This window comes from Papio anubis, chromosome 18, assembly GCF_008728515.1.
Source record: "Papio anubis isolate 15944 chromosome 18, Panubis1.0, whole genome shotgun sequence".
Classification (NCBI taxonomy): domain Eukaryota; kingdom Metazoa; phylum Chordata; class Mammalia; order Primates; family Cercopithecidae; genus Papio; species Papio anubis.
In genome coordinates this window covers 37,804,769-37,824,781 of record NC_044993.1, presented here as the reverse complement: position 1 = coordinate 37,824,781, position 20,013 = coordinate 37,804,769, and the positions used below count along the sequence as shown (strand labels likewise).

At 36.6% G+C, this 20,013-nt stretch overlaps 1 non-coding gene across 1 annotated transcript in view; it reads right to left on the bottom strand.

Moving 5' to 3' along the window:
- LOC101005024 overlaps positions 1–20,013 on the bottom strand; it is a 66,235-nt gene that overhangs the window by 31,854 nt on the left and 14,368 nt on the right. Inside the window, exon 2 of the transcript XR_002519233.2 lies at positions 3,909–3,969. This is a non-coding gene — a transcript (uncharacterized LOC101005024). The remainder of the gene's footprint in view (positions 1–3,908; positions 3,970–20,013) is intronic.

Sequence of the window (20,013 nt, the reverse complement as noted above, 5' to 3'; positions counted from 1 at the left end):
TTGTTTCATTAGGATAGATTCCTATAAGAGAGATTTCTGCAACAAAAGCTATGGATATATCTTAAATTTAAGATATGTTGCTACATTACCAAAATAAAATGCAGGAGGATTAAAGATTTAAATTTTATACATAAAATAATAAAATCTTAGCAACACAGAAGGGCTACCACCAGCTACTTAAAGCCTCTGATTATAAATCCTAAGTAAATGTGAATCCATATCAAAACAAAGATGAAATTCTATCCTTGAACTAAAATTAGACTTTCAGATGAATTAGGGAGATCAGGAAAGAGAGAGAGAGAAAGAGGAGCCCACAAAAACTCAGGCATTCTACTTTAATTATGATACAGTAGAACACCAAGATGCAATGAGGTACCATTATTTTTGGTTTCTGGAATGAAGTGCCAAAATTTTACTTAGATTTATTCTCATTCAAATTTTGCTATATTTCTACAAATCAGCAGATCAGGTGTGGTGATCTGGGCTGGTGTTCCCAAAAAGTGTGTCTGAGGAACAGTCAATGGTTTTGTTCAGTTATCTACAAGGACTTTGCTATTCAGAGTAAGATTTCCAAAGTGAGGGAGAAGCTGAGTCGTTCTAACTTACAGAGGAAAGTCTAAAAGCCTGTATGCGGAAAAGAGAAGGGAGAAAAAGGTGACCAAGCAGATAAGGAGAAACTAGAAAAGAATTGAAAAACCAAAAAAAAAAAAATGCTGTTTTTGCTGGAGAGTGATCAACATGACTTGCTGATTTTTCTACAAAACCTTCAGAATAGTCTACTTTATTTGCTATTCTTTAGAGTCTGACCTGTATTGGTAGAAAGGCAGGAGATGATGGGAGGAATAGGAAGAAGTACCCACTCTGGTCTCAGGGTAGGCAGGAGCTTCCCAAGGGAGACTATCACATTTGACCAGAGTTTGAAGTGTGGCTCACAAGTTGGATTAAAAATGAAACCACATTCCAATCTTAAACCCCCAAACCTCTCAATCAATCATAGTTTACAAAGCATCTAAAGAAAGGAAATTTTTGACCAACTGATCAAAGCAGCATTCAGAATGGAACCACTGATTGAATATTGACCTCAGCAGGCACTGTAATTGCATCTTATTGGCAAATCATTACTAGTTTATCTTAGTGATAGAAAGCACAGATTGAAAGTAGAGAAGCACTTACTTCTCTGGGTCAAGTGAATAATTAGCAGGCAAAAATCTCTCTGGCCTTTTAAAACATGACAGGGGGGTTGGGTAAGGGTGTGATGACTTCCTTGCTGGGAAGATCAGAGGTCAGCTTAGCCGGCCTCCCTATAACTGCGATAACAGTGTCTCCACTATCATCTGAGTCCTCACCTTCTCTTCAAAAATATAATTCTAGTCACACCCTCCACAACAAAACTTCCTTGACATCCCTAACCCTCATCCACCCCCATCTGCCTCTATATGGTTCCAGCGTAGTACAGTGTAGTGGTTAGGAGTTCAGGTTCACGCTATGTAAAATATTCCCTTTTAATCTTCACAACCACTCAGTGAAGTGAATATTAATAATATCACCACTCTCACTGCTTCTGTGCTTTTTGGGTAAGATCAAGTGTCGTAATATCACTATCCTAGAGATGAAGAAATTAGTGCATAGAATTGGCTGAAATTAAAAATAAACGTGACAAAAATAAATAGATACAGAAGTTCAAATACACCTTATAACCCCAGTAGGTAAAGATGCACTTTCTGAGAAATATGCAGTAAACTTTGCCATCTGCTTCTTATAGAAATTGGCAAACTTTTTCTATCAAAGGTCAGATAGTAAATATTTTAGGCTTTGCACATCAAATGGTCTCTGTCATAACTAATCAGCTCTGCTGCTGTAGGGCAAAAGCAACCCTAGACAATAACTAAATGAATGGGCATGGCTGCATTCTAATAAAACTTCACTTGCAAAATCAGGTGAGAGGCCAGATGGGACCCATAGCCATAGTTTGCTGACCCTGTTCTAGATAATAGACTCCTTCCAGGCTCAGCATTATTTCCAACAGGTATTATAGTAAGTCTCCAGCAAATGCAGTCTGATTCCAGAATGTAAGGTGGTCATGACCTTCAATAGGAATCAAGACCATCTTCTGCTCCTCCCCCAAGCATTAACTATCTCTGCTAGATGATTGTTCAGCCACAGCTCAAACATCTCTAGTAACAGAAAGCTCATGCCTGCACAATTTACTAATTTTCAGTAAGGGACAGATGAAGATTTGGAGCACTTTTGTATTAAGATTTCTGTTTGTTGGATTCATAAAACACTAAATTTATAACTTCCCAAATATTGAAATCTTAATAAAGTGAACACCGTCTGTCCAAGAAGGCACTTGAAATTTTTTTTCTACTAAGCAGGCTTGTGTGGAGTATCCTAAAAATATTCGTACCAGTAAACATATGAATGTTTAGACTTTAAAATAAACTCTCACCCAGCTGGAAGGATTAGTAACACTGATTTTATTTGCATTGCTCCAGTGAAAAAGCATGTATGAAATACATATGCATGCATATGGCAGGTATGCCTACTCAGACATTTTTTCTATCGTTTCCTTAGAATAAGGAAGGAGCACATCTGACAACTTTTGCTGAAACTCAAGTGCTAGATCAGCTCTTAGAAATGTTACTAGTGTGAAAGGCTGTATGATGAATATATTTTTATTTGGTCACATATAATAATGATGATTTGCATTTATATATTGCTTTGTAAACTTTTAAGTCACTTTAATTTGTATTATTTTTATATATCCTCCTTGTATAAAAGAGATATGGTAAGCAATTTTATCCCCACTTCATAGATCAGGAAACAGAAACCCAAAAGGGTGTTTTTGCCCAAGGACACAAGATAAGTAAAGGGTAGTACTGTAAATAAAACACGTCACCTGATCTCTAACTACTAGCCATTCCCATTAGACAAAACTCTCTCTCTCCTGACAATATAGATTAAACATGATGAATGCTGCTGGAGTTCTGATAATACAGGCTTGGGTTCTAATCAAGGCTGGAAAGAACAGCAAGTCTCTCAAGCTAGCTCAGATGAAAGATGGAATGTATGTAAAAGAAACATTTGGGCCAGGTGCGGTGACTCACGCCTGTAATCCCAGCACTTTGGGAGGCCGAGGTGGGCAGATCACGAGGTCAGGAGATCGAGACCATCCTGGCTAACACAGTGAAACCCCATCTCTACTAAAAACACAAAATATTAGCCCGGGCTTGGTGGTGGGCCCCTGTAGTCCCAGCTACTCAGGAGGCTGAGGCAGGAGAATGGCGTGAACCCGGGAGGCAGAGCTTGCAGTGAGCCAAGATCGCACCACTGCACTCCAGCCTGGGTGTCACAGTGAGACTCCATCTCAAAAAAATAAAAATAAAAAAATAAAAAATAAAAAAAGAGAACCATTTGGAGCACAAAAGCCATAGGGGCATGCAGGTTTTATAGACATGAAAATTCTCAGTAACAGAAGAATCTCCCGCCATCTCTCAGGGTGGCCTCTCCCATTTCTGCTTCTTGGCCTCCTCTATCTCTCACCCACCAGCCACTTCTTAAAAATGGCTTGACCTGGCCACCAGCCACTGACCTGAATCTATAGGCTCTTCTGCCCAGGCTCTCCTTCTACGACAATTGCCTCTAATTATCCTGTGGGACACATAACCTGGACTTTGGTCACATCTTTCATGGTGAAGGATTGAGCATGAGGTTTATCCTGCATGTCCTTACAGAGGCTGTGGGCAGGTTCAGCAAATTGACCTTCTTCATGGGGTTTTTGAAAAAAGTAAATGAAATGTTCCAAGTAAGGCACTTACAACAAGAATAACAATAGCCTGAGACACAGCAAAAGGCCAATAAATAATAGTTACTCCAGTCAAGTTCCACCAAATATTTATTTTACTTACATGAATTCAACCATGGGAATCTTGCACTGGAATGGAGGTGTCCAGGGAACACAGAGGCAGACTATAACAAAGATGGAAGAGACTTGTTAATCACTCCAAGAAAACAGCTGGTAATAGCCAAACCCCTTTTAAAATTCGCTCCTCCCACCCCCTCCCCTGACCTCAATAGGAATAACTGAAAGTAATTAAGAGTGGATGGTGAAATGGAAAGGATATTTAGGGTATGTGTGCCTATAAAAGTTGGGTTAATGGCCACCAGATGTGAAGCTCTCTGCTTCTTCCACCTCCTCTTGATTTCTCCATACCTGTGTTGACCCATCCTTATTGGATATCAAAGAAAGAGCTCTAGCCTTTAACCACTTCCTAGTGTCTGGCACACATTTAAAATAAGTGTATATTCAATGAAAAACAATAAAATGAATGAATGGACAAACAAAAGGGAAGTCCAGGGCTCTCTGCCATCATTGTATAGGATGCCTGCAGGAAACTTTCAGTCATTCTGTCTCTAGAAAACCTGAAAGTATGAGGGAGTTGACACCCCACAAGACCATCCTTATCCAATGAGGCACAGAAGCTGGTGGGAAGATAAACCTCCCCTCTGAGGTGCATTCCTCATGGCTCCTCTGTGAATCTCTAAGGGGTCCACTCCAGTTGTCCACAATAGTGAACAGCTTGATAATCACCTTTACTTAACTTTTCCTCCTTTCCTTCCACTCCAACAATGCCCCACTCTTGTTCTTTGAGAACACTTCTCAAAATAAACCAACTGCATGGAAACAGCTGTGCCACGCTCTGTTTTTGTTTGTTTGATTGAGGTTTTTTTATGGGGGGCACTGTCAGGGGTAAGGGGATGGGATATATAACACACTTATGAAATTATTTGCTTGAATTTTCTCCTCTCAGTATATACTCTCCCTAGGTATTTCATTCTCCCCTGTGGATTTACCACCACCTACTTTCCGTTGGTTTCCAAATCTATAGCTGTAGCCAAGACCGCCTTGCTGAGTCTTAGACAAGTCAACTAGGTTTTACACAAGAAATTTGACTTCAATATGTGTAAAAGTGAATGTTCCAACTCACCACCTACCGTTTTCCTTCTGCTATATTACACATTTCTATCCAAGGTATCATCATAAAGCTTATTATTTGGATTAAAAAATGCATACATGCTTGAATTTTCATTCTCCCCTGTATTGACTGTACTGTTCCAGTAGTGAGCTCAGGCTGGAGAGAGAAAATGAGCTGCAATTGCAATAGACCAGTCTAAGGTTCCAGTACTAGCAAGAGAGAACACAGGCATATTTGACATAGATTTGGGGGATAAATGTGCCTGCAAATGGGTAGAACAAAGAAAACTAAGAGAGTACTTACATGGATTTTTTCCTACTCACATAGCAAGATCATGGTTGAGATAGGCTGGAATCCCGGATTGCTGACTACTCTCTGGTCCAATATTCTTTTCACTATACAATTCTGTTTTGTCCTGAATTTTTTAAAGTTTTTTTTCCTGGAACTTTTAGAAGAAGCTCAAGGTAGCTACGGAGCTACCCTTTTGGAGTAGCAATTATTTCAAAGTACAAATCCAGTTAAAACCCATTAGATTGAAAAAAAAGCTAGTCAAGGAAGCAGAGAGCAGGACCCATCAAATCTGTAGAATGGAGCTATGAACTAAACTGTTTACAGCCCCTCGTGAAAACCAACTGTAATTCTTGCCCTTGAGCTCCAAAAGACGCCCTCATATCCTACCAATACTGTTTATTTCCTTTCTTTGCAATCAAAGCTGAAAATCAAAGAGGCTCTTAAATCCTGACCTATTATATTTCAAAATCCCATAGTTTCTTTATATGACATTCAAATTGAAAGTTTTGTAAGGTGCTAATTACAGCTAGACATTTATTATTTTTTGTGTGTGATTTTATCTAACTTGTGGCCTGTAAAATTATCCTACATATGGATAGCAAACGGCAAATATTAATCTTTGTGCATATAACAATAATAAATATATAATAGACACCTCCTACATAATAAATATGTTGAAATGTATAAGGTGTACAGCTCATATGAATTCTAACAACTCTTCAATTATTTCATGGAAATCTTCATAATGAGAGAGTTAAATTATTTGAGTTGAGACTTTTTTCCAATTGGACTATTTATCCTTTTTAGAATAGGGTACACATCTTCCAACCCCTCTAATGTTCATAAAAATCATCCAATAACATATTGGGATACATTATTTCTTATAACACCTTTGGACAACTTTCAACTTGGGCTGTTTTAGCTAAAATGCAGCTTAAGTTATTTTAATAGAGAAGGGTAACTTGCCATTGGAGCAGTTAACTGTTACTCAATTTGTCATAATTTGGATAATTGGGAAAGTCTTTAGCATATTTTAAAGGAAAAGAACATTTTAAACAAATTAGTAGCAAAACTAACATATAAATATGCTAACTGCAAGGAACTACTACCTATTAGGTGAGTTATTAAAATATGATTGCATGTGCTATCCCCAAGTTAGCACTTACAGAATTTGATAACATTAATATTCTATATTTAAAGTACTATGCTTAGCACTTTGCAATTTATAACATGATATAATATTATAGTGATATTAATAGAAGTTAAAATGTGTTTAATGCTAAGTGCTTTACATGATACGTCATTAGATCCTCAAAACCACTTCATGAAGTATGTTTATGATTATCTGTAAATTATAAATGAGGAAACTACAGCTAAGAGAAGGTGAGAAACTTACTCACATCTGCCAATTACAAATGTATAAACCCTTTAACTTAACAATCCCACTTCTGGGATATTTTCCTACTGATACTTACAAACATGTAAAATTACTTATGTATAAGACCATTTACCTCCATGCTGTTTGTAATAGAGGAGACTGGAAACAGTACTGTGTTCATAAATAGGTTAAATAAATTATAATATATGCATATAGCTATATCATACAACTGGGAAAAATAAAAACAATAAAGGGGCCTTCCACGTGCACATAGAGAATGGTCTTCAGGATAAATTTTTAAGTAAAAAAAGAAAAGTGCAATACGATGTATATAATGTATAAAATGTATACACCTTTTATGTAAAATATGAATTTCTATTTTTTGTCTTCAATTTCATAAGTCTGGAATATACGTAAGAAACTAAGAACAGTGGGTACCTATGGGTGCATGTCACAGAGACGGGGTGATGGGGGAACCAGGCAGATATATGATAAAGTTAAGACAAAGATGTGTCACTGTTTGAAATTTTATAATAAATTTATTGGTTTTTAACACATATGAGTGTATTACCTGGCAAAATTTGCATGAAAAAGGAAAGGAAATAAGAAATGGAGTGGGGTAAGATAGGCAGGGTAAGCAGGAGATAAATTCCCCAAAATGACACAGCCAGCAAGGACCACAGCCAGGTTTCAAACCCTGCAAGTCACCCTAAAGCCCTGCTTTCAAGTACTGTCAAATAGTGACTCTGAGTTCTCACAATAACTCCATTAGATAGCATAAAAAAACAAACAACCTGAAAAAAAGGTGTTCTCAAGATTACACAAACATTAAAACTGCAAGTTCCATATTATTCCTACTGCACCACAGCCACAATAATGAACCTGACAATTATACTGTAAAAATGCTATAAAATTTTGACTTGGTACTAATTCCAACTCACTTTCCCTTCAGTATGTTTATTTCACAAGTTTAATTGTAGAAGACCAAAAATAAGCAAGGGGTTTTTTTTAAGGAAGTATTGAAACAGACAGTCTGTATATTAGTTTCCTGTTGCTGCTGTAACAAATACCCCAACCTCAGTGGCTAAAGCAACACCAATTTATTATCTTACACTTCTGAAGCCCAACACAGATCTCAACAGGCTGAAATCAAGGTGTCAGCAGGGATGCATTCCTTCCTGGAATCTTTAGAAGAGGCTCTAAAGGGTTCTCAAGAAATCCCTTTCTTGTCTTTTTCATTTTCTAGAGTCTGCTCACGTTGCTTGGATCATGGCCCCTTCTTCCATCTGCATTGCCAGCAAGGGCAGGTCAAGTCATTCTCACATCATTCTGACCTGTTTCTATCTTCATATCTCTTTCTCTGATTCTCTCTTCTGCCTCCCTGTTCCATTTTTAAGCCCTTGTGATGACATTGAGCGCTTCTAGTTAATTCAGGATAATTGCCTTATCTGAAGTCAGCTGATTAACAACCTTAATTCCCCTTTGCCATGTAAGATAACATATTCACAGGTTGCAGGGATTAGGACATGGGCATCTTGGGACCATGAGTCAGCCTGCTACAGCCCCTTATGCAACTTGAAGGAGAGAAGCATGTCTGCATTGAGCAGTGTATTTTATGGGATGTTAGTGGATAAAACTTAAAAGTAACAGCATGTTCCCTTGTCAAATATGTTTGGGGAAACTGGTTTAAACCAAAACCAGGTTGCTGTACTATAGGACTGCAAAATTGTTGATATGTTAATGTGTATGGTGAATCGCCAAGAGTTTATTTTCTGAAAATATTTGATGTGGAATTCCCCTTAATAAATTTCCAAATATTGGCCCTTTCTAAAAATTTTAGAATAAAATGTTAAACATATAATTTTTTTCTTTTAATACATGGCTGTATTTTCTTTGCTAAAATTGTATTAGATGTTTGCATTTTCATTTTTAAGTAAGGCTAGGTTGTGGCTTTCTTTTGGGGTGTAATTTCCATTTGGTTTTGGTATTTTTTTCAAAGGAATTTGGGATCTTTGGCTTCTTGAAAATATTCTTGCATTATCTGGATAATTTAGGTGTTAGCTGCCCTTAACACCTAAATTCAAAAAGAGTGCCCTATAAAACCATTCAGCCAAGGTATCATTTTTAAATTTTTATTCATTAATTATATATATATATAAAATTATATAATTATATAATTATATTATATATAACAACATCTAATTTATTTTTTATTTTTTTTATTTTTTTTTTTTTTTCAAGTGTGGGAAACTAATATTTATTTATTTTTTTTTTTATTTTTTATTTTTTTTATTTTTTTTTATTTTTATTTTTATTTTTATTTTTTTTATTTTTTTTTAAATTTATTTATTATTATTATACTGTAAGTTGTAGGGTACATGTGCATAACGTGCAGGTTTTTTACATATGTATACTTGTGCCTTGTTGGTGTGCTGCACCCATCAACTCGTCATTTACATCAGGTATAACTCCCAATGCAATCCCTCCCCCCTCCCCCCTCCCCATGATAGGCCCCGGTGTGTGATGTTCCCCTTCCCGAGTCCAAGTGATCTCATTGTTCAGTTCCCACCTATGAGTGAGAACATGCGGTGTTTGGTTTTCTGTTCTTGTGATAGTTTGCTAAGAATGATGGATTCCAGCTGCATCCATGTCCCTACAAAGGACACAAACTCATCCTTTTTGATGGCTGCATAGTATTCCATGGTGTATATGTGCCACATTTTCTTAATCCAATCTGTCACTGATGGACATTTGGGTTGATTCCAAGTCTTTGCTATTGTGAATAGTGCTGCAATAAACATACGTGTGCATGTGTCTTTATAGCAGCATAATTTATAATCCTTTGGGTATATCCCCAGTAATGGGATGGCTGGGTCATATGGTACATCTAGTTCTAGATCCTTGAGGAATCGCCATACTGTTTTCCATAATGGTTGAACTAGTTTACAATCCCACCAACAGTGTAAAAGTGTTCCTATTTCTCCACATCCTCTCCAGCACCTGTTGTTTCCTGACTTTTTAATGATCGCCATTCTAACTGGTGTGAGATGGTATCTCATTGTGGTTTTGATTTGCATTTCTCTGATGGCCAGTGATGATGAGCATTTTTTCATGTGTTTGTTGGCTGTATGAATGTCTTCTTTTGAGAAATGTCTATTCATATCCTTTGCCCACTTTTTGATGGGGTTGTTTGTTTTTTTCTTGTAAATTTGTTTGAGTTCTTTGTAGGTTCTGGATATTAGCCCTTTGTCAGATGAGTAGATTGCAAAAATTTTCTCCCATTCTGTAGGTTGCCTGTTCACTCTGATGGTAGTTTCTTTTGCTGTGCAGAAGCTCTTTAGTTTAATGAGATCCCATTTGTCAATTTTGGCTTTTGTTGCCGTTGCTTTTGGTGTTTTAGACATGAAGTCTTTGCCCATGCCTATGTCCTGAATGGTACTACCTAGGTTTTCCTCTAGGATTTTTATGGTATTAGGTCTAACATTTAAGTCTCTAATCCATCTTGAATTAATTTTCGTATAAGGAGTAAGGAAAGGATCCAGTTTCAGCTTTCTACTTATGGCTAGCCAATTTTCCCAGCACCATTTATTAAATAGGGAATCCTTTCCCCATTTCTTGTTTCTCTCAGGTTTGTCAAAGATCAGATGGCTGTAGATGTGTGGTATTATTTCTGAGGACTCTGTTCTGTTCCATTGGTCTATATCTCTGTTTTGGTACCAGTACCATGCTGTTTTGGTTACTGTAGCCTTGTAGTATAGTTTGAAGTCAGGTAGCGTGATGCCTCCAGCTTTGTTCTTTTGACTTAGGATTGTCTTGGAGATGCGGGCTCTTTTTTGGTTCCATATGAACTTTAAAGCAGTTTTTTCCAATTCTGTGAAGAAACTCATTGGTAGCTTGATGGGGATGGCATTGAATCTATAAATTACCTTGGGCAGTATGGCCATTTTCACGATATTGATTCTTCCTATCCATGAGCATGGTATGTTCTTCCATTTGTTTGTGTCCTCTTTTATTTCACTGAGCAGTGGTTTGTAGTTCTCCTTGAAGAGGTCCTTTACATCCCTTGTAAGTTGGATTCCTAGGTATTTGATTCTCTTTGAAGCAATTGTGAATGGAAGTTCATTCATGATTTGGCTCTCTGTTTGTCTGTTACTGGTGTATAAGAATGCTTGTGATTTTTGCACATTAATTTTGTATCCTGAGACTTTGCTGAAGTTGCTTATCAGCTTAAGGAGATTTTGGGCTGAGACAATGGGGTTTTCTAAATATACAATCATGTCATCTGCAAACAGGGACAATTTGACTTCTTCTTTTCCTAACTGAATACCCTTTATTTCTTTCTCTTGCCTGATTGCCCTAGCCAGAACTTTCAACACTATGTTGAATAGGAGTGGTGAGAGAGGGCATCCCTGTCTTGTGCCAGTTTTATATATATATATTAAATTTAATATATATTAAAGTTATATATATTAAAATTAATAGACTTCATTTTTAGAGTAATTTTAGGTTTAGAGAAAATTGAAGAGACAGTACATTGAGTTCCCATAGGCCCCTTCACTCCCAACTTCACTCCCCTATACAATTTTCCCTATTATTAACATCTTGCATTACTGTGGCATATTTGTTTCAACTGATGAGCCAATATTGATACATCATCATTAACTAAAGTTTGTAGTTCATATTAGGGTTCATTCTTGGTGGTGTATATTCTATTGGTTTTGTCAAATGTATTAATGACATGTACCCACCATTATAGTATCATACAGAATAGTTTCACTGCCCTAAAAATCCAGGGCTCCACCTGTTCATTCTCCCCTCCCCTCCCTCTGCACAAGCCCGTGACAAATGCTGATATTTTGACTGTCCTCATAGTTTTGCCTTTTCCAGGTTGTCACGTAATTGTAATCATACAGTACATAGCCTTTTCAGATTGGCTTATTTCACTTAACAATATGTACTAATGTTCCTGCACATTTTTAGTAGCTTGGTAGCTTATTTCATTTCATTGCAAAGTAATATTGCATTGTATGGGCTTGCCTTCATTTGTTTATTATTTTGTTTATTGAAGGACATCTTGATCATTTCTGTGTTTTGACAGTTACAAATAAAGCTATATAGACACTAATGTACAGGTTTTTGTGTGGACATAAATTATCTATTCATTTGGCTAAATATCCAAAACAGCAGTTGCTGATTGTATTGTAAGAATATGTTGAGTTTTGAAAAAACTGCCAAACTGTTTTCTAAAGTGGCTGCAGCATTTTGCATTCCCACCAGGAATGAATGAGAGCTTTTGTTGCTCCACGTCGTCCTCATCATTTGTCAGTGTTTTGGATTTTAGCCATTCTAATTTATAGGTGAGTAGTGGTATCTCACTATCCTTTTAATTTGTAGGTCCATAGTAAACTATAATGGTAAGCATCTCTTTGTATGCTCATTTGCCACCTGCATATCTTTTTTGGTGAGATACTTGTTCAGGTCTTTTGCTCATTTTTAAAGTTGGCTGTTTTCTTGTTGTTGAATCTTAAGAGTTCTTTATATTTTGGATACTAGTCCTTTATTAGATATGTTTTTTGCAAATATATCCTCCCATTCTGTAGTTTGTCATTTCATTCCCTTGACAGTGTGCTTGTAGAGCAATTTTTAATTTTAATGAAGTAAGTCCAACTTACCAATTTTTTTGATGGATCACAATTGATTGATCACAATGTTGTTTTATGGATCACTAAGAAATCAGTGCCAAACCCAAGGTCACCTAGATTTTTTTGTTGCCTTCTAGGAGTTTTATAGTACTGTAGTTCACATTTAGGTCCATAATTTATTTGAAACTAATTTCTGCAAAAACTGTAAGATCTGCGTCTAGATTCATTTTTTATCATGTGATGTTCAGTTGTTCCAACATCATTTGTTGAAAAGACTATTATTCCTTCATTGAATTGTCTTTGCTTTTTTGTCAAAGATCAGTTGACTACCTTTGTGTAGACCTATTTCTGGGTACTCTATTTTGTTCTATTAACATATTTGTCTCTGTTTTCACCAATCCCACAGTGTCTTGATTACTCTAGCTTTATAGTATGCCTTGAAGTTGGTTATTGTCAGACCTCAAATTTTGTTCTTCTTCAATATTTTTTTGGCTATTTTGGGTCTTTTTTATAATCTGCTTGTTGACAACCATAAAATGATTTGCTGGTACTTTGGTTGGTACTGTATTGAATATATTGATTTATTTGGGAAGAACAGACATCTTGATGATGTTAAGTCTTCCTATTCATGTACATGTAATATATGTTCATTTATTTAAATATTCATTAATTTTTTCATCAAAATTTTGTCATTTTCTTCATATAGATCTTGTATATATTTTTTTAGATTTATACCTAAGTGTTTCATTTTCTTTTTTAGTGCTAATGTAAATGGTATTGTGTTTTTAATTCAAATCCTGTTGCTTGCTGGTATATAGGAAATCAGTTGACTTTTGTATAGTAGCCTTGTATCCTGCAACATTTCTATAAGTGCTTAATAGCTCCAGGAGTTATTTATTTATTTATTTATTTATTTATTTATTTATTCTTTGAAATTTTCTACATAGACAATTGTGTCATCTGCTAACAAAGAAGGCTTAATTTCTTTCTTCAAATCTTTATATATTTTATTTCCATTTCTTGTCTTATTGCATTAGCTAGGGGTTCCAATATGATGCTGAACAAGAGTGGTGAAAGCAGACATTATTACCTTGTTCCTGATCTTAGAAGGATACCATCTATTTTCTCACCATTATGATGTTAGCTATTGTTTTTTGTATAGAATTCTTTATGAAGTTGAGGAAGTTCCCGTTTATTCCTAGTTTACTGCGAGTTTTCATGATGAATGAGTGTTGGATTTTGTCAAACTTTTTTTCTGCAACTACTTATTTGATTTAACTGATTATATAATTTTTCTTCTTTGACCTATTGATGTAATAGATTATATTCATTGATTTTTGAATGTTGAACTAGACTTTTATACCTAGAATAAATCCCACTTGGCTATGTGCATAATTCTTTATATTGTTAAATATGATTGGCTAGTACCTTATTGAAGATTTTTGCATCGATGTTTATGAGAGATATTGGTCTTTAGTTTCCTCTTTTTGTAATGTTTTTGTCTAGTTTTGGTATTATGTTAATGCTGTGTCATAGAACGTGTTAGGAAATATTCCTTCTATTTTCTGGAAGAAACTGTAAAAACATAGTAGCATTTCTTCCTTAACTGTTTGGATTCACAAGTGAATACATGCAGGTCTGGTGCTATCTGTTTTGGAAAGTTATTAATTATTGATTCAATTTGGTTAGAGATATGTGCCTATTTAGATAATCTGTTTGTCCTTGTGTGAGATTTGGTTATGTCATTCATGAAGTTGGTTCATTTTCTCTAGGCTATCAAATTTACATACAGAGTTATTCATAATCCTGGTATCTTTTTAAAGAGTAGATCTTTGACAAATATTTACATTTATTTTCTGGTTACTGGAATAGTGTGGATGCTTCCTTGATTTACCTTTGTTGAGCCAATTTTAACAACTCATCTTCTTAGGAAGTTATTATTTTGATCTATATTTTTAAATGTATTGACATAATGTTGCACGAAATATTTCTTCTAGCTCATCTAATCTCTTAACATTTATATTTCTAACTTCTGTTTTATTTTAAAAGTTGTAGTTCTCTTTCTTCTTGTCTCTTCTTTTAAATACTTTCAAGGAAGAGGGGGTAACTTTAATGCTCTGAAGAAGTTTTTGGTTATTAATTGCATTTTGTTTTCTAATTTATTAAATTCAGTTGTTATTATCATTAGTTATCTAATAATTTTACTTGGATTGTGTTGGTGTTATCTTTAGTTTCATAAGTTGAATATTTAGTTTATTTAAATTTTTTGCATCTTTCTTGTTTAATAACCAAAATATCCACAATGAGGCTACATACTTTTGTAAATGATTTGTAACCTTGGGTTTGAGTTGCTCTAAGGTTTGTATGTTTTAGAATTTCTTAAGATTTTCTTTATGGTAATATGATAAATATTGACAAATGTTTCCATAATAAAAAAGAACATGTATTTGCTATTTGTTATAGATTATACAGTTTTACATATGTTTATTACATGTGCTGGTTAATAGTTTCCATTTCTTACTTTGCTCTCTTCACTTTCACTACATTTAAAGATCTAATTCTCTTCACTTTCCAGAAACAACTTTTAGAGATTTTTTACTTCAGAAGTCTAAACCCAGAGGATCTAGACATATGACCAATCATATTAGATTTTCAAAGTTTGTCCTGGCTGCCTTTCTCAGATGGAAGAATGTGTGATTGTTCTGATGGCCATTGGCAGTTTCCTGTCAAGGGAACACAGACTGTTTACTGTATAAACGAGTTGCTGGGACACACTGAATTTTCTGGGTTAGAATTTCATCTCCACACAACATAAACAGCAAAGCAGAAAAAAGGGAAAAATTATTTTCTTCTGTGTTTCCAAGGAATGAGATCTCAAAGGCTACAATGTAGCCATCCCATGAAACAGCCAATAAACACTCAACAGCCAACATCTCATCTAGATTCATTCTCTGTCATATCCTCATCAACCTACTACTCTGCATCCCACCATCATCTCTGGTCTGTCTCAAGGCCCAATTAATTCAGACCAGAGCCCATGTAAGAACTTCCTAACTGATGGTTCTGCTTTCTATCTCTGTTCCTTCCTGTCATTTAACCGCAATAATCTATATTCCTAAAGCACTACTCTGAGAACAGCGTTCCCTTAAAATCTCCCTACACGATGAAGCCAAAACTTCTTAGACACTAGATTTCTTTGATAATAGGACCAGCCCTCCTTCCCAGCCTTCTCAACCTACCCCTTTCCATCAACCCTCATGATATCCCGGTCATAAACTCATGAACTGCATACTCATTTTTTACTTTCTCATCATGAAACATTGTTAAGCCGAAAATCTTTTGTTTCCTACATTAAAAATTGGGATACCTAAAGTCATGGTTCCATAAGTACCTTGTGATGTACTAGGCATTGTAGCAAATGTTCTACATGTATTATTTTCACTTAATGTTCACAACGTTTCGATGAGATAGGCATTGTTATTGTCACTGGCCATTAAACACACAAGGGCATGGACACTTAGAGCAGCAAAGTCTGAATCCAATGCATATTGGGTTAAGCATTATGCTGTACTCTTCCTTAATTACCCTGCCAGGACCAAGAGAATCCTTGCAGCCTAGACTAATCACTCACATAAAATGGGCACTCATTATATAGTGAATAAATGGTTGAATGACTAAGGAAATGTGAAAAGACATCTTAAAATGCTTTAGAAATGGTAAATTACTATGCAAATATTATATGCCATCCACAAAATCACTATCATTAAGCTGCTTTTATATGAAAGTTGATACCTTTTTTCATTTATTTCTATGCCTTGTATTAATATTTGCAAAGTGAAAACATTGATCTAGGTTTTTGTCAATTGTTTTTCCTCCAAAGCCAAGCAGAAACTTCATCTTCCATCATGTGAACACCTCGTCCAATTGGCAAATATTGACAGTAAGAAAACATCATGTTCAAATTAGCCTTCTATTCTTGTATATTATTGAAAAATCAGAAGTACAAGACCAAGGGTTGCAGAGGAGCTGTGTGCGCACACCTGTGTGTGTGTGTGTGTGAGTGTGTGTGTGCGCGCGCGTTTGCCCAACGTTTTCAAACATTTAGTTTTACTACATTTCCTCTTTCTGACCTGGTACAATCTCAGACTGCATACAAGCAGCAGATGTCAGTGTTGTGCAACTTTCAGGCTGCAGAGGCAAGCTGTTCTTTGTCGCTTAGAGACAGAATCAACAGTCATTTGTACCCACAAACAAACACCCTTAGGTGCTAGGTAAATCGTAGGCGTCCCCCACAAAGAAACTGTAATTTGAGAAATTACACAACAACTTATCAAGATGTAGCTGTGATTCAAAGGTTGCAGAGGATGGGCACAGGATAAATAGTGGAACCTATCGCATTTTGCTGGCCCAGAAGGAGATAGGGACACCCAGAAAGCACTGGTTTGGCTCCTTTTTCACAACTGTTGTGAGCCAGAGCAAAGGAAGGTCAGACTAAATCAGCCTTGTTTGATGAAAGAACAGTGCTTTCTATTTGCAAACCATGTGGTCAGATGGCCAAACTCCTAATATGTCCTCAAAGCCCAACATAATCTGGTTCCTGACTGATTCTATAGCTTTCTTGGGAGCCACTCTGTCTCCTTTCTCTCCGCTGCAGTCACTGCATTCTTCCCAGCTCACAGGCTCTGCTTGTAATGCTCTTACCACACGCCCCTGTCTCTCCTTGAGTGTCTACTCTTCAGATCTCAGCTCAAATGCCCCTTTATCCTGAAAAGTCAGGCTCCATACATTAGGTCTTTCTTTTATGGTCCCACAGTACCCTCCATAGACTTATCACAACTTTCAATTATATATGTGTCTGATTGTTTAATTAATATCTGCACCCAGCTCCAATAAAAGTGCCAATTCCATAAAGGTAGATTATGTGACTTTTTTGCCCATTACTGTTTCCCTAGTACCTAGCATGGTACACGGCATATGGAAGATTCTCAATACATAAATGTTAAGTAAAAAAAAAAGGCCGGGCGCGGTGGCTCAAGCCTGTAATCCCAGCACTTTGGGAGGCCGAGGCGGGTGGATCACGAGGTCAGGAGATCGAGACCATCCTGGCTAACATGGTGAAACCCCGTCTCTACTAAAAATACAAAAAACTAGCCGGGCGTGGTGGCGGGCGCCTGTAGTCCCAGCTGCTCGGAGGCTGAGGCAGGAGAATGGCGTGAACCTGGGAGGCGGAGCTTGCAGTGAGCCGAGATCGCGCCACTGCACTCCAGCCTGGGTGACACAGCGCGAGACTCCGTCTCAAAAAAAAATAAAAAAATAAAAAAAAAAAAAAAAAAGTTAAAAGTTGAATGAATGGATAAATAAGTAGATTGGTGAATGAACAAATATGTGAATTGATTCCATCTACTCTTCCTCTGAATAGACAACGATGTACCAGTGAGTGAATACAAGGCAGACTGGCTTAAGAAGAGGAGAGTATCTCAAATACCTGGAAATAGAGTGATCACTATTGTTCCAGGATTCTGAGAATAACTCAGCAGGTTGAGAGATTGACCTGCACAAATGGATTCTGACTTGGGCCTACATTCTGGTGGCAGAGCTTGAGTTCTCCCCTGCAGCAATGAATTTCTGTCTAGCACTTCTGAATGCAACCATCGCATACTGGTCTTGTATCAGTAAAGAAAGGGGATCAGGTTGCAAATATGTGAGGACTACAGGCCTTTCTTCAGAATAATGTATTTGGAATGTATCATGTGAAAGAGAAGAACTTGTAGACAAAGAGAGAGATAAATGGGTTGAATTTTTTCTTTTACAGTATATACCCAGAGAAGAATCTGGCTATTTTTCTTTCTTCCACAAGATGGGGCAATCGGAATGAATTTAACTACAAAGGAGGACTCACCAGTAAATGTCTTTTCCATGTTAAACAGCACTATTCGGTCAACCAGAAAAATGGAGCTGGTTTTGAACTTGTTTATGCAACTGTATAGCATTTCCTGAAAACAGTAGGCCTGGGATAGACAACAGTTAGACTGGAGGGGAAACCCTAGGGCACATGTCCACTCCATATTAGAATCAAAGGGGTGCTGCCCAGCTTCCAGAACCCCCAGCATTCCAGCCGCAGGGAGTTGTAAGGGTCTCTGGCTCAGAAACAGGTGCTGCAAAATTGACCAAATTTACCATGCAGAAACATTTCCTCACATTAGAAGGAAATTCTAGATGAGATATAATGATGTCTACTTTGAACTAAATTATTGTAATATAATCAATCACGGTGTACAAATTCTAGTTCTTAATATCTTAGTCTGCTGCTTACAGTCTGCAAGATGATTTCATTCAGTGGAATATTCCACAATGCATTAAATCAGGCCCTATATAAAATAATTATGACACTAGAGTTTTATTATTCTACCTATGACCTATTTGCAAATAGGTCCGTGTCTCACAGGGTCCCACTGAATCACATTGTTCTGGAGAAAAGAATGCCTCTTCCTGAAGTTCCCTCGCCTGTGACTCACCCTCTCATTGGCTCAGACGGGGTTAAGGGTCCATCCCTGAACCAATCTCAGCTGGGAAGATAGGCGTGGCTTATTGCCTTAACCCAATCAGAATCCCTATGCTGAAGCCAATTGCACTCAAACCCTCCTTGCTAAGAGTGGGAGAGCTGTGCATTATACAAAAAGAAAGCCAGGAGAAGGAAAAAATGGGGAGATCATAAAATATACCTATATTTTTTGGAGTTTAACAAATTATAAAACATCGTCTCTTTTAAGTTTATAAAAATTTATGAGAGTCCTAGGCCAATCCTGGTTGATACACAATTATTTTTAAAAAGCAATAAACCATTGTCAAATATTCTGAAGAAGGCCTTAGGCATTAGCTTTAGAAAACTTAAAAACTAAATTCATAGATATTACACGAGCTACACTTGGTGCCTAAAAAGCAGAGGATTGCTCAGTAACCCTGGAGAATTCAGACATTTAGAGCAGGCAAGTGTTAAGAGGTGGGAAAAAATACCAAGAACAAAAACATCCACTTAGGTTGAAAACTTGCTAGATCCTTTATATAAACACCGTCAAGAAGTACTATCCAATAAAACCTCCGAGGGCATTCTGTCTCCTCAACCACTAATTTTTTCAAGCCCCTCTGTCCTCATTACTAGAAGCATTTGGAGTGATAGGACCTCCCTATCTCACAAGGTTTTGTGACAAGTAAAGGCAAGAATGTGCATAAAAGGCGTTGTTAATGTAAATGCTCACAAATGTAAGAATTATATTGCTGAGAATTTTAGGCATAGTTTTTAAGATGCTGTAGGAAAAAAAAGAAAAAAGACATATCTACCAAAAAACAGGTTCTACATTGACCTTAACAAACGAGTGGATGTCAATTACATATAGCTCCCTTGCACCAACCTCCTATTTTCCCACTTCATTAATCTCAAATCTCTCAGATGTTCGCCTAATGCATTCCACATAGTACACTCTGAACTTCTTGCACAACCCAAATAGTATACATGGATCCATATGCCTGTTTTCAGGATTGGCTAATTGGCCTCATTTGCACAAGAAACTATTAAGAACTCTCTAATAAAAGTCGAAAATGTTGCCACACTTTGTTAAAGAGCTAAAGGTTCTGAAATGCAATGCCTGTCACCACTTTATGATAGAGCTGAATCTGAGAGAAAAAACTCTTACAAACCCTTATTGAAGGATAATTTTCCCAATGGACA